This window comes from Callithrix jacchus, chromosome 2 (assembly GCF_049354715.1).
Source record: "Callithrix jacchus isolate 240 chromosome 2, calJac240_pri, whole genome shotgun sequence".
NCBI lineage: Eukaryota > Metazoa > Chordata > Mammalia > Primates > Cebidae > Callithrix > Callithrix jacchus.
This window is the reverse complement of record NC_133503.1, coordinates 7,855,284-7,871,555: the sequence shown is the minus strand read 5'-3', so window position 1 is coordinate 7,871,555 and position 16,272 is coordinate 7,855,284. Positions and strand designations below refer to the sequence as shown.

At 41.8% G+C, this 16,272-nt stretch overlaps 1 protein-coding gene across 10 annotated transcripts in view; it reads right to left on the bottom strand.

The window, feature by feature from the left end:
- The window catches only part of LOC108588901 (uncharacterized), a 903,226-nt gene that overhangs the window by 441,618 nt on the left and 445,336 nt on the right, over positions 1 to 16,272 (bottom strand). For 9 of the 10 annotated variants that reach the window (XR_013528665.1, XR_013528668.1, XR_013528671.1 and 6 more), the window contains one exon: positions 2,116 to 2,216. The exons of the other annotated variant lie outside the window; for it this stretch is intronic. The gene's annotated coding sequence lies outside the window, so the exon portion shown is untranslated. The remainder of the gene's footprint in view (positions 1 to 2,115; positions 2,217 to 16,272) is intronic. 10 annotated transcript variants of the gene reach the window in all.

Below are 16,272 nucleotides of genomic sequence, written 5' to 3'. Positions count from 1 at the left end.
AGGGTTTTGTCATGTTGGCCAGGCTGGTCTTAAACACCTGACCTCAAGTCATCCGCCTGTCTTGGCCTCCCGAAGTGCTGGGATTACAGGCATGAGCCACCACGCCCGGCTGGGATGTCCTTTAATGCTGAAGCTGAGAACATCCCCCAGCATTCTTCCAACTGGCCTCCCTGCTCCCCACTCTCTTTCAATAGATCCATTTTCCAAAGGGTGGCCTGGGACACTGGTCTGGATGGCAAAATTAAATACATAGGGGAGTAGTGCCTGTGACCTTGGATAGACCCTTGACATTCTGTGTTCCTCATTCAGTAAGATGAGGCCTGGAGGGTTTGGTTTATTTCCTGAAGCCTGAGCGGCTCATCAGAGACAGCTGCAGTAGAACTCACCTCTTCGATGTGAGAAGGAAATAAGCTGGCATAGGTAAAGCCTCTCTCTACGCCCTGTCATGTGGTATAGGGACTATACATGTCAGCTCCTTTCTTGCTTTGAAGTGTTAAGTTTTTGTGACTTTACAGGGAGTTTCCCAGTATTTCTAAGTGTCAGAGTTGAAGCTCTAGCTCTAAAAAGGAAGCTTGGAATCTAAGCATGGAGGCTAACATCATTAAGTGCCACATGTCATGCACTGTACCCCTTAAAAAACAGGGTTTGTATAATCCCAGCACTTTGGGAGGCCGAGGCGGGTGGATCACGAGGTCAAGAGATTGAGATCATCCTAGTCAACAAGGTGAAACCCCATCTCTACTAAAAATACAAAAATTAGCTGGGCATGGTGGCGCATGCCTGTAGTCCCAGTTACTCGGGAGGCTGAGGCAGGAGAATTGCTTGAACCCAGGAGGAGGAGGTTGCGGTGAGCTGAGATCCCGCCATTGCACTCCAGCCTGGGTAACAAGAGCAAAACTCTGTCTCAAAATACAGAAAACAACAGGGTTTGTGGGCTCACGCCTGTAATCCCAACACTATGGGAGGCCGAGGTGGGTGAATCACAAGGTCAGGAGATGAAGACCAGCCTGGCTATCATGGTGAAACTCCATCTCTACTAGAAATACAGAAAATTAGTTGGGTGTGGTGGCATGCACCTGTAGACCCAGCTATTCGGGAGGCTGAGGCAGGAGAATCGCTTGAACCCAGGAGGTGGAGGCTGCAGTAGGCTGAGATCAGGCCACTGCACTCCAGCCCGGGTGATAGAGTGAGATTCTATCTCAAAAAAAAAAAAAAAAAAAACAGGGTTTGTTTGCCTGGCCAGTAACAAACAGCTCTCCAGGAAAACACAGGTTTGATCAATAGGAGTTTTATCACTTGTGACAAAAAAGGACACTGGGAGTGTTCTCCAAAGCAGTGTCTCCCAAGGGAAACTGACAGGAGGGTTTTATGGGGTGATGGAGGGTGGAGTGTTCGTCATCACAAGCAGAGGAGGGGTCCCAATGGTGCAGGTGCGAAATCCGTCATGCCAGCACATAGGTCGCATGTGATGGCAGCAGAGCTATGACACCTCCCGGGGTGAAGACTTCAGCATGGTCACAGGGAACGTTCACTCAGGTTTATGTCTAAGTTGCTGGGGTCTGTCAGAGCTGTTTTGTTGTTGTTGCTGCTGCTGCTGCTGTGTTTCTGAGATACAGTCTCACTGTATTACCCAGGCTGAAGTGCAGCGGCTCACTGCAACTTCCATCTCTTGGGTTCCTCCTGCCTCAGCCTCCCAAGTAGCTGGAATTACATGCGTGCACCACGACACCCAGCTGATTTTTGTATTTTTAGTTGAGATAGGGTCTGGCCATGTTGGCCAGGCTGGTCTCAAACTCCGGACCTCAAGTGATCCGCCCACCTCAGCCTCCCAAAGGGATTACCGGCAAGAGCCACCGCGCTGGGCCCAAGAGCTGGTTCTAACCAACCAGGTCACTGCATTCTACACAGAGTTTAGGAGTGCAGGAGGCTGTGAAACAGGCTGATTGCTCAGGTTGACTGAAGTCCCTGGAGACCCTCCCTGTCTCCTTACAGTACTATCAGTATCTAAGGGCTTAACAGGTATTAATTTGGGTGAACCTCATCACAGCCCTGTGAGATGCAGAGTCTTGTCCCACCTTACAGATGATGCAACTGAGGCACAGAAGAGTTAAGTACCTTGCTGCAAGTTGTCACGGTGAGTCTGTGCTGAACCTCCGCTCCACACTTCTGACACCAAACGTGTGTGAGTTTTCCACATCCAGCAATTCTCCAGTTCTCTGTGTATGGGAAGCAGAAAAATTCCTTTTTAAAGTCCCCTTTCTTCTTTAAGTGAGCTGATAACTTTGTTAAGCCCTATCCTATGTAGGTGTGAGACACGCCATGCATACAGGCACGTAGTACATTCTACATCCTTGTACTTTAACCAAGATGTCTGTGCTGGACCTGCTCACGGGCATGTCCCCGCTCTCTCCATTGCTTTTACCTGTTTTAAGGTAGAAAAGTTTAATAGAAAAGTTTTAAGTTGTTAGCCAGTCGGGTTTTAGTTTAGATTGTGAGGTCTGGCTCCAACCAACGGAGATCAGATACAGCAGTAAGGACGACCCCAAATGCATAAGGAATAAATTTGTGTTTTCCTTTGTTCATTGTAATCTCATGGCACAATAGCTAGCAAGGGTGCCCTTCCCACAGCCCAGGAAGTACAAATTGCGTTGCTGGAAGATCCTTTGTCTCAGTGCTGACTTTTTCCTTGTGGCACCAAGCACCTATTTCCAACCCTGTGGATACCAGTTTGGTGGTTCACATGTGTTTACTGCATTTGTTGATTTATGATAAAAGATTTATTTCATTATTTTATTTCAGTTGCTTTAGAGAGCAGGTGGTTTCTGGTTACATGGATAAATTGTTTAAGTTCTGGGATACATGTGCGGAACGTGCAGACCTGTTACGTAGGTATACCTGTGCTGTCGTGGTGGCTTGTGGCACCGACCAACCCATCATCTAGGTTTTAAGCCCCACATGCATTAGGTATTTGTCCTAATGCTCTCCCTTCCTTTGCCCCCTACCTCCTGACAGGCCCCCCGTGTCTGATGTTCCCCTCCGTGTCGTGTGCTCTCACTGTTCAACTCCCACTTATGAGTGAGAGCATGTGGTGTTTGATTTTCTGTTCCTGTGTTAGTTTGCTGAGAATGACAGCTTCCAGGTTCATCCATGTCCCTGCAAAGGACATTAACCCGTTCTTTTTTATGGCTGCAATGGATAAATTCTTCAGTGGTGACTTCTGAGACTTTGATGCCCCCATCAACTGAGTAGTGAGCCAATGTGTACACTGTACCTGATATGTAACTCTTGTATCCTTCACCCCCTCCCGCCCTCCCCCTGAACCCCCGAAGTCCATTACATCATTCTCATGCCTCTGTGTCCTCACAGCTTTCCTCTCACCTATCAGTGAGAACATACGGTATTTGGTTATTTGGTTTTTCCTTCCTGAGTTACTTCACTCAATGAACGATAGTCTCCAATTCCATTTAGGTTTCTGTGAATGTCGTTATTTCATTGCACATCATGACTGAGTAGTAATCCGTGGTGTATGTATACTACATTTCCTTTATTCACTCATTGATGGATGGGCATTTAGGTGGGTTCCATATTTTTGCAATTGTGAATTATGCTGTTATAAACATGCATGTGCAAGTATTTTATTCACGTAATGACTCCTCCTTTGGATAGACACCCAGTAGTGAGATTGTTGGAACAAATTGTAGTTCTGCTTCTAGTTCTTCAAGGAATCTCCATACTGTTTTCCACAGCGGTTGTACTAGTTTACATTCCTACCAGCAGTGTAAAACGTAAAAATGAACAGGCAGATGAACAGATACGTAGGGCAAGGTCCAGAAGGGTTCTGGGAACAGGAGCTTCTATTCCCATGCAGTTGGGATGCAACAGCCTCCAAGCACACAGAGCCGTTCATCAGCTCAGAAGTTCTCTGGATCTCATACTTCAGAGACTTTATGGGGGCTTCATTACATAGGTTTGATCAATTATTATTAACTTAATCTCTAGCCCCCCTCCGTTCCCTAGAAGATAGAAGCAGAGCTGAAAGTTCCAAGCTTCTAATCATGGGCTGGTCTTTCCCCAGTGGCCAGCCCCCACCTTGAAGTTCTCCAGGAGCCCACCAAGAGTTGCCTTATTAGAATCAAACATGCTGTCATCACCCAGGAAATGTGAAGGGATGTAGGAGCTCTGGGTAAGTTGCTTCTCTCACCCCCATCACTTGGATAATTGCAAGGGTTTTGGGAGTTCTGTGCCAGGAGCTGGGGGACAGAGACCATGTCTATGTTTCTCATTGTGCTACGGTGTTCACCATGGAATACCAGGTACAGAAGCAGGGATGCAAGAAGAAGAAAACCCAATAAATGACTCAAAGAACTTGGACTTAGTACTCTCTGTTGACCTGTTTATATGCTCCTAACATGGCCATGTATGGGAACCACACAAACCACCAAATGAGACACCTGCATTTCTCACCATGGACATCTTCATGGTTCTGTTGATTGCTCCATCAGAAATAAATCTCCATTCTTATTTGTAGGATTCTGAACTCAGAGCGGCCCCAGCAAACCCACCTACTCCTTTCCTTCCCCACTGATACGGTTTAGCTCTCTGTCACCTCCCAAATCTCATTTCCAGTTATAATCACCATGGATCCAGGGAGGGATTTGGTAGGAGGTGACTGGATCATGGGGACGGTTTCCCCCATGCTGTTTGATCGTGAGTGAGTTCTCACAAGATCCGATGGTTTAAAAGTGTTTGGCAATACCCTCCCACCACCTCCTGCCACCTTGTGAAGAAGGTACCTGGTTCTCCTTCACCTCCCGCCATGATTGTAAATTTCCTGAGGCCTCACCAGCCATGCAAAACTGTGAGTCAATTAAATCTTTTTTCTTTATAAAGTACCCAGTCTTAGGTAGTTCCATGTAGCCATGTGAAAACAAAGTAATCCACCCACCCTACAAAAAGGATACTCTTCATACACATTTACATTTGTGACTGGTGAGAAAAAATTTGTAAACTCATGCTCTACTCATTGTTATGCAAAGCCACCAAGCCACCCACTTTTTCAAGTGTATCTGAGTGACATTTAATTAACACAAATATGTAACTGTATTTCCAAAAAGGAGGCATGATTTTTATTATTCACCAGTTTCCCATTGTCCGTGGAATGGGAACTCTGAAGACAGAACAAATAATAAGGATCATGACAAGAGGAATTCCCCAGCCTTTACTCACTTCATGTTCCATCTGCTCCACCACCAAAGTGACTAGGAAATTGGCCAGAGGGCTGGAGATAAGACTGCAATAGCAAGAGAAGTCCCACTCAATGAGACCAGTGGGCCCCAACCAGCTCCTCAGCTGTCAGTCAAGCTCCCTACCTCCCTGCCCCTCCTATACCTAGTATTCCATGGTGAGTGCTGAGGCATAGTAAGAAACATAGCTGTAATCTCTGTCCCTGGTTCCTCAAACAGAAGTCGCGAAATGCTCGTGACTTCCTGAGTGATGAGGGTGATAGAAACATCTTACCCAGAGTTCCTAAATCTCTTCAGATTTCTTGGGTGATGACAGCATTTTTGGTTCTAATGAGCCAACTCTTGGTTGGCTTCTGCAGAGCTTTAGGATCAGGACTGCTCACTAGAAAGACCAAGCCATGCTTAGAAGCTTGGAATTATCAGTTCCATTCCTACCCTCTAGGGAGGGGAGAGGAGCAAGAGAGTAAATGAACAATAATTGATCAAATCTATGCAATAAAGTCTTCATAAAGTCGTCCAACAGCTTCTACCTTCTCCCTGTGGTAGAAGTGAACTGATCTCCACCAACACTGCTACAGAGATCCCAGAGAAATCCAAATAAAACTAAAATAATGTATATACACAACTCTTAGGGAGGCAGAAGTGGGAAGATCGCATGAGCTCAGGAGTCAGAGAGCTGCCTGGGTATCATAGCAAGATCCTGTACTTCACAGAAAGGAGAAAACAAGAATCTCAGCTCATTGCAACCAGAAAGAAGGGGCATGGATGTGGGGGGCTGTGGTTAGTGGTTGAGGGGGTCTCAAGACATTGCAAGAAGATGAAAATCAGATGAAAGAAGGAACTGGATAGATACAACAGAAAACTCCCCAGCCCAGAACATGCTAAAGAAGAAATGGCATCGTGTGGGAATTGGTCTCCTGGGAAGAGCCCAGGACACACCCTAGACTAGAGGTCCGGGAGAAGAGAGGTTGGCAGTGAGAGGGGGAGCCTAAGCAAAGAACTGAATTGAACATGTACTTGTTCTCCAAACAGATACGACACTTAGGCCTTCCCTCTATGCTTGGTTCTTGTAGAAGAGAAACTAGTAAAGTTCCAAGATGAAAGCCAGGCAGCAGGTAGACTGGAATGGAGAAAAGACTTTGGGCATTTCCAGGAAGGTTTTTTCCAGTAAAGAAACTAGATGTGGCAAGGGGCGGTGACTCACGCCTGTAATCCCAGCACTTTGGGAGGCCAAGGTGGGTGGATCACCTGAGGTTGGGAGTTCAAGACCAGCCTGACCAACATGGAGAAACGCTGTCTCTGGTAAAAAGACAAAATTAGCTGAACATGGTGGTGTGTGCCTGTAATCCCAGCTACTCAGGAGGCTGGGGCAGGAGAATCACTTGAATCCAGACGGTGGAGGTTGTGGTGAGCAGAGATCGCGCCACTGCACTCCAGCCTGGGCCACAAGAGCGAGACTCCATCTTAAAAATAAATAAATAAACTAGATGCACCCCAATAGCTAGAATTATAGACAGACTGGATAATTTTGGTGATATGGCAAAGCCATAACAGTATTTTCCTAACAAGTAAAGAAAGAAAGAAGAGAAAGACATAATAGCATTTTACTAACAAGAAAAGGCAGGAAGAAAAGAAGGAAGGAGAAAAGGAAGGTAGGACCTTCAAGTTGGGGGAAAAATCAGAATAAGAACTCAGGAGTAAATATAAAGCCAAGTAAAACAGGAATGTTTCTGAACCACGAATAGTGTTTACAAGAGAGAGAAATCAATTTGACATGCATGCTAAGAACATTCATTCTCGGGCGGCGTTTCGCCTTCGAAATGAGATGTGATCCTGGATTACTACGTGGCTCGGCAATCTGAAAAACTGACACAGTCATGATGAGTGAATGTTTTTCCTCTTGCTGCTGTCTTTTGTTTTGGAGAGGTTTGGTTTTAGATTTAGAATTAGCCTATGAGAAAAGTAAAGAAGTTTTCCTTCTGGTTATGAGACACACCACCTTTGTGTCTTCCGTCTTGCTAGTGTAAGAAAAGTGATGCTATGGCTTAGAAGAAGCTGGAGAACAGAGCGAAGGATGAAAGAAGAAAAGAGAAAGAGAAAGGGTTGTGATTGCTAAAAGCCTCAACTTGGATGGGCCGGAGTCAGCACGCCACCAAAGTTGAGGCAATAAGAAACAAATGTCTAAATATGTTATTTAAAATTTTAAGGGGTAGGCATGAATATAACTACAAAATATAAATATCAAAAAGTAGTGCCCGTGCACGGTGGCTCATGTCTGTAATCCCAGCAGTTTGGGAGGCTGAGGCGGGTGGATTACCTGAGGTCAGCAGGTCGAAAGCAGCCTGGTCAACATGGTGAAACCCCATCTCTACTAAAAATACAAAAATTAGTCAGTCTTGGTGACAGGCACCTGTAATCCCAGCTTCTCAAGAGGCTGAGGCAGGAGAATCACTTGAACCCGGGAGATGGAGGTTGCAGTGAGCTGAGATCATGCCACTGCACTACAACCTGGGCAACAGAGTAAGGCTCTATCTTGAAAAAAAAAAAAGTAGGATTGAAGTAGATCCACAGCATGGATCTACTCCAGGGAGTGCTGTTTTGCTCTTGTGTTCTATAGAAAGCAAAGGCATGGACCTTGGAGGTAAGGGACCAACATTTTTCTCTTCTATATCAGAGAGTCTGTATATAATCTTTTAAACTGATAAATCAGAAAAGATTGGTATTAGTGTATTATCTGGAAGAGAAACAAAACACAGGAGTGAAAAGTTGTCATTTCTATTGAAGGAGAAGCCTGTTTGTCATTAAAGACCTTTTGAACTCTCCAATATTTTTATGTGTACATTTGATATGTTCATTAAAATTTAAATTTCAAAAATTAAAAGATCATTCTAGCAAACAAAATATAAAAGAAAATAACAATGTGAGCATTACATTCTCTCCTGGGAAACTGTGACTCTGCTCAAGATAACAGATTCATTTGCTTTAGACCAAATTTGAGAATCTTAAATTTTGCACACGACCTGAATGTTCATAAATTAGTAAAAATTCACCAGTGACTCTCGCACTCTGCTTCTGACCTCCATCTCGCTGCATGGGTCACGCACTTTTGCAGAATCTTCCCATCCCCGGTCCAAAGCACCATGCAGTCAGCTTATCAAATAACCCTCCATCTGGTCTCCCTCATGAATCACACTCAGAGCCCCATCGCTTAAGAGAAATTCGTTTTTCTGCTCCTGTTCCTTTTCCATGTAAGACTCTGACCTTCAGGTATCATGTAAGTTCATCTCATATAGAGGCTCCCCGGTCTGACTTTAATTCCCTTCCCTCCTTGCTTCCTGCAGTTATTCCCCACTGCCCACGTGCTCCTGCTGCAGTCATCAGCAAGTCCATCTCTGATGCTCTTTTATTTCTTCCAAGGCCAGTCAGGTAGCAGCCTTCAATGCCGCACCAATGGCAAAGAAAGAGAATGGCTAAGAAATGCAGCTTGCAATTCAGGTATCACTTCCTCTCTATTAGAGACAAGAAATCAGGCTTCATAAAAGTTAGGTACCTGCTCTGGTCACACAGCTGTTTGAGAACTGCAAAGTTTGCCAGATCCAATTTTTCCTTTTAAAGAGACAGGGTCTCACTGCGTCATTGCCCAGGCTAGTCTGGAACTCCTGGGCTTAAGCACTCCTCCTGCCTTGGCCTCTCAAAGTGCTGGGATTACAGGAGAGAACCACCACGCCCAGCCCCTAGGTCCAAATTTGAAGACTTGTCTATTTAACTTTCTGTGTCTTTTTAAAATGTAAACCCACAGTGCAATTCCTTTGTGGCTAGCTTTTAATATAAGGTAACCGACACTGAATAACAAAACAGAGTTGAATATTGCTGTATTCTTTTTTATTTAAATGTTTTATTTCCATGGGTTATTGTGGAACAGGTGGTGTTTGGTAAGCTCATTAGTGGTGACTTGTGAGGTTCTGGTGCACCTGTCACCCGAGCAGTATATACTGAACCCAATTTGTAGTCTTTTATCCCTCATCCTCTTCCCACCCTTTCCACCTGAGTCCCCAAAGTCCACTGTATCATTCTTATATACAATGGAAGCTTTGCATCCTCATAGCTTAGCTCCCACTTATGAATGAGAACATGCAATATTTGGTTTTCTATTCCTGAGTTACTTCACTTAGACTAATAATCTCCAATTCCACCCAGGTTGCTGTAAATGCCGTTAATTCATTCCTACTTAGGACCGAACAGTATTTCATCATATATATATACTCCACGGTTTCTCCATCCACTTGTTGATCGATGGGCATTTTTGCTATTGTGAACTGTGCTGCTATCAATGTGAGCGTGCAAGTGTCTTTTTCATATAATGACTTATTTTCCTCTGGACAGATAACTAGTAGTGGGATTGCTAGATCACTTGGTGGTTCTACTTTTAGTTCTTTAAGGAATCTCCACACTGTTTTTCATAGTGGTGGTACTAGTTTACGTTCTAGCCAGCTGGCTTGTAAACCAGCAACTTGGAGCTGGTACTACATGTTGGGAATGAGAAAAAAAAAAAATCCAGGATTCTTTCAGGGATCTGGGGTCTGATCTTGGTCCTATGAGCAATTAACTCATTTTGCTTGCATTTTTCTCATTTTAAAAACAAGATGATTTATTGGATAATCATTAAGTTCTCTTCCAACCCTGAATAATTTATAATCCAGAAAGAAATAAAGCTCATTAAAGTAATTTTCAAATTCAGATACCTTCAAATCGCTGAGGTGAATGAGGTGGAAAAGTGGATGTAAGGTTAAATAGTAAGACAATAATTGAACTAAAGATAAAATCTTCATACCCTAACACATAGCTTGATATTGTTCAGCATGGCACTGTCATGTATTCGTCTGCTTGGAGTGCCATAACAAAATGCCACAGGCTGGGAAATGTATAAGAAGCAGAAGTTTCTTTCTGACAGTTTTGGAGGCTGGAAAGTCCATGATCATGGTGCCAAAAATGTAGGTTTTATTCTAGGACCTCTTATCCCACTGCACACTCACATGCTTTCTGGGATAAAGACGTCTCTCTGGTGTCTTTCTTTTTTTTTTCTTTTCTTTCTTTCTCCCTGTCTCTTTTTCTTCCTTTTTCCTTCCTTATAGAGTCATGTTGTCTCAAACTTTAGAATGCGTAAGGACCATCTGCAGAGACTGCTTAAACATATAATTTAACTGTGAAATTAGCTCTCAGATTGCTTGTGACCGGAGCAAAAAAAGAAAACATGCTGGTTATATACCTTCCAGAGTCCATAAGGAGCTTTCCTTTATAGGAACTAAATTTTTGCCATTAATTCATTCTAAAATAAGCATCAATGAGAAATGAATGAATGCTGCTTTTAACAAAATCCTGATAGTAACAAAGCTATTTCTCATAGCATCTCTCAATACACTGTAATGTCAAAACACAATCAGTAAAACCATTATTCCGGAATTATGGATTATACAATGTTCTTAAATACATGTAATTTTGTTTATTTCAAATGCATGGAATAATTAAAACTAGGTTAACAAAACATTGCCTAAAACCCGTGGGCAACACACTTTTAGATAATAAGACATTTGTGATAAGCGTGACTTTTTTTTTTTTTTTTAAAGAAACGATACTTCCGCAAAGCTTTTTTAAAAAGTTGTTTTTCTTTTAAGTAGTTTAATCATTCTCTCGGGGCTTTGCTTTATGCAAGTAATTTGCATAGAAACTCCTTGTTTTTGGAGGCCCATGGGTTGTATTTGACGTAGAAATGTTAATGAGAGAGGCTGTATCAGATTTGGAAATACTACGTTCCATACCTTTTCTATTTATGTATATGTAACTATAGTTTACAACCAAATGTATCCTGATGCCTGTCTCTGTGGTGACTATTCACACATAGTAAAAGGTCTTATTGACAAAATATTCGTGAACTTTCACTCTGACATAACAGATTGCAATGGATGGGACATAGTTCTCCAGTCCTAAGCTTTTGTTTTGTTTTTTTCATAATATTGGCTAAAAGTGTTCCCAGACAATTTTCACTGGCCTTGATACTATATATCTCACCCCTTGTTCAAGCCAAGGAGTTTTATGGAGATGAGGGACAGGGAAAGAAAAGAGTAGCAACATTCCATTGTGTTTGGTTTATGGGTTTGTTCTACATAGAGCATCTCAGAGAAGCTCTTTTTGATACGAGCCATAACCGATTACAAATTAATGAACTATGGAAAAGAATCCAAAGATAGTGAGACTCGATCTCCACTGAGCTGGAACTAGTAGCGTTGACACAAAATATCCTCTTGCTATCAGCTTCACCTAATGCGAATGCATTCCTGCTGTCATGTTTCTTATTTCCCAAGAAGTAGGATGAGGAGTTGAAAGCACCAGCAGAAAGAATAGCTATGCCTTTGTGTTTAGCAATTACATTACTGGGTGATGTTGCCTGATTTTAAGCCACGTGAGTAAGAGGGTTGGTACTGTCACCTTCCCAGGAGAGACACTTGCATTTCCTAAATTTCTGTTACCTGGTTGAATCTAGTCACGGAAACTGAAAGTGTTCACAGATTAATTTGTCTCCCATTGACACGGATTGGCCACAAAGATTTGTGATGGCTTACAAAAGCATCCACAGGCTCAAATGATCTATTTTTAGATCAGGACTATCTCATCAGATCTCATCAGTGGAAGTCCAGCTCAGAATCCAGTATATAAAATCACCCCTAACTGCACTAGACATTCCATAGACAAGTTCATATTTTTGATCTGTGTTATCATGCCTACCCCAGCCATCTTTTCACCCACTCATTTACTCAAAAAAATGTAAACTCTGTACTGGGGGAAATATAAAACCAAACCTCTTCGTGCTTGTCCTAACCCTTTATCCTACAGAATTTATATTAGAAAGGGAGGGAGAATGCGGAATAATTCTACTATTGCAGGATCTGGTGGACAACATCAGCAGCTCTTTTCATATCCATGAGGATTTTACAGACTTGAATTATGTTTTCTTTGGCTTTCCTATCTAATTCTAATCCTTTTTATGTTCCTCCCTGGAAGCTGTTCGAATCATCTAATACTTAGCTGGCAGAAAATCATTCCAGACCCAGTGTTTCAGGGAATCAAAGAAATCCAGGATAAAAGAAGCCCAGATTCTCTAATGTCTCCTGTCAGTCACCTTTCCTAGTGCTCTCCACTTTCAAGTAGCTTCTCATTGATACATCCAGGCCAAAAAGACCCCAAGCTTCTGCTACACATAATGATGCCAATTTCATTGAAAAAGGATCACTGAACTCCACTTACGGTGCTACGAAAGTCATTATTCAAGATATTTAATAAAAACACATCTACTTACCTAACCAAATGTTTCCAAATCAAAAACAGTATTTGACAAAAATGAGTGGACATGGACTTCCAATTCTAATCAAAATTAAATAACAGGCAGTATTAGCTTTTCTGCCTGAAACAACAACAAAACAAACAAACAAACAAACAAAAATATATATATATATTTAAAAAACAAGTTTTCAAGACACAATATCACACAATTACTGAGAAATGAGAAAAAAACTAGAACTCTACATCCAGAGGAAATAGCTTCTAAACCCAAAAGTGACGCTGGGTGTGGTGGCTCACACCTGTTATCCCAGCATTTTGGGAGGCTGAGGTGGGTGGATCATCTGAGGTCAGGAGTTCAAGACCAGCCTGAACAATATGACAAAACCCTGTCTCTACTAAAAACACAAAAATATCAGCTGGGCATGGTGGTAGACACCTGGAATCCCAGATACTAGGGAGGCTGAGGTAGGAGAATCACTTGAACCCAGGAGGCAGAGGTTCAGTGAGTTGAGATCGTGCCACTGCACTTCAGCCTGGGCAACAAGAGCAAAACTCCATCTCAAAAAAAAAAAAAAAGTGAAATAAGATTTTCTCAGACATACAAAATCTGAAAGAAAGCATCAGCAGGCCCACACTATAAGAAATGTTAAAATAAATTTCTTCAAACAGAAGAAAAATTATACCAGGAAGAAATAGGAATTTCTGCAAAGGAGTCAAGAATATTGGGATGATAACTACATAGGTAGATATATAACATTATTTGCCTGTTATTTAAATCACTTTAAAATATGACTTAAATGAAATTAATAATATTATAATACGGCACTTGTGACATATGTAAAAGCAAAATGAATAGTAACAATAGTACAAAGGCTAAAAGGGAAACAATGTAAGCACAGTATTCTAAGGTTCTTACTATACATGAAATAATGTGGTATCACTTGAAGGTAGACTTGTGATGTGTTAAAAGTTGCATACTGCAAATCATAAAGCAACTACTAAAATAACAAAACAAAGAATTATAGATAATGAATGATACAGCAAAGAAGATTTAAAAAGGACTAAAAACTACTGTTGATCCCAAAGAAGCAGTAAAAGAAAAATAATACACTGAACAGATAGAAAAATATAAAACAAAAGATGAGGTGATGGATTTAAACCAAATCATATCAATGATCATATTAAATGTAAATGGTTTAAATATCACAATTAAAAGATAACGATTATTAGACTCTCAGGGAAGGAAGCAAGACCCAATTGTAAGTTGCCTGTAAGAGACTTAGTTAAGTATAAAGACACAGATTTAAAGAAAAAAAAAAAAAAAAAAAAAATATATATATATATACCATGTTAAAACTAATTAAAAGAAAGCTTCCATGGTTGTATTAATCAATACTGAAAGCAGGCCAGATGGCCATTGATAGGTGAATGGAGAAACAGAGTGATATACATATATATATCCTTATAATGGAGTATTATACAAAAATGAAAAGGAGTAAACTATTGATAAAGGCAACATAATGCATGCATCTCAAAACTATTATTCTGGGTGAATGATAATAGACAAAACAAGAGTAAGGGTTAAATGCTCTCATTTGCATAATACTCTAGAAAATGTGAACTAATCTATACTGACAGAAAGCAGATAAGCAGTTTTCAGGGAGGGGATGAACAGAGGGACATGAGGAATGGATTATAAAAGAGCAAAATTAACCTGTTGAAGGTTATGGACATGTTCATTATCTTGATTCAGATATGGCTTTATGAGCAGCAACGCCCATCAAATTCTACATTTAATGGTGTGTAATTTATTGAATGTCCATTATAGATCGAGAAAGCTATTTTAAAATGGGCATTGTGGCTCATGCCTGTAATCTCAGCATTTTGGGAAGCTGAGGTAGGAGGGTCACTTGAGGTCATGAGTTCAAGACCACCCTGGACGACATAGCAAGACTCTATCTCTACAAAAAACAAAAATTAGCTGGGTGTGGTAGTGTACACCTGTAATCCCAGCTACTCAGGAGGCTGAGGTGAGAGGATTGCTGGAGTCCAGGAGGTCAAGAGCACACTGAGCTATGATCCTGCCACTTTACTCCATCTTGGGTGACAGAGTGAGACCCTGTCTCTAAAAAACTTAAAAAGTAAAAAAATGAATGTATTTATCAGACAAAATATGTAAAGATGAAAATGTCCCAGAAAATTTGTAATGCACCAAAATGCCAGCATGGAGCAAACATTTGACCCTTTAATAAAGAGTATTCATGGTATAGTCCTAAATATGATGTGCAATAGAATGGCAATACCTAATTAATTTTAATAATCTAGGTTTTATGATTATTCATCCTGGCCAGAAGCTGAAGTTTATTTTAAGAAAGAGAAGTCTTATCTGAGTTGTCAATTCACATAAATATTCTTTGTGCATAGTTAAGCAATTTCTAACTATGTAGATAGGTTTTAATTACATTTATAGGCAGAAGTAATCCTGTACCGTAGGACTGAAAATAAAAAATAACCCAGTGCTGCCAACTCTGTCAGTTCTTGCAAGACTCCCTCCTGATTTTGTTGCATTAATTGACTCATGGGTGCTTGGAATGCTCCTTGGTGTGCTCTGGGTGGGTAATGAGTAAAAACTTCAATTACTCATTTGCAAGGCCTTGATCACCTTGGCCCCCTAATCGTTTCATTCCTGATGAATGTTCTAGGAATAAAATTGGAGGAGGCATGTTATCCTCTCTGGTCAGCCAAAATACCATAGGCGTGCTGGCATTTTCATCTATCTCCTCCTAAAGCATTGCTTCCCTCTCTCGCCAACAAAATTGGGCTCATAAAGGCTCCAGTTCCTTCTCTGCAGCCACTCAGATGAAGGTGCTACAGGGCCAAGTCCCATACTAGAGTCATACACTGCCGGTATATACTCAGGTCCACCAGGCTTCTCCTTCCAGGAAAAACAACGTGTTGTCAAGCAACAGAGATGCTCAAGCCAAAGCCACCAGGGGTAGAAGGTTCCCTGGCAATAAAAGCTGCTACAGCTGCTTCCTGTGTGGTGCTCTTCTGTTACACACCTCCCTGTTTTCTCAAAGGCCAAGTGTCTGAGATCTGCACACCACCCTCTACCACCTCTACCATTAGATTTGGCTTGTGACCATTGGGCTGAGCTCACTCTTGCTGCCAGCACTATCCTACCTTCCCAGCACATCCTTCTCACCCACGATGTGCTGAAGCAGCTTATGGAGTTCGGAATAGATCCCAGTATGTCTGTGACCTGGGCACAAGAGGATGCTGATTTGAAGATGTGGCCTTGCTGAAGCCAATTCTTTATGGAGGAGTCTGACACTAACTCTGTTTTCTGGGGTCCTTCATTTCAGTGGGAAACATAAAGAAATAACAGCTTGTTTAAACCCTGCCACTGGGTTTCAAGGTTATCAATCCTGCCACCAGAACTAACACCATTTAATATGAATTCACTACGTTCTAGGCATTATACTGCAATCTTTGCAAGATGTGTGCTAGGGTTTGGATGTGGTTTGCCTCCATCGAAATTCACATTGATATTTGATTTCCAATGTGGTAGCATTGGAAAGTGCAGCCCAGTGGGAGATGCTCTCCCCCTAGGGTGAGAGTGTTTTCACTGTAGATGACAGACTGGTTCCTGCGAGTTGTTAAAAAGAATCTGGCTTCTTCAGTCTCTCTCCTG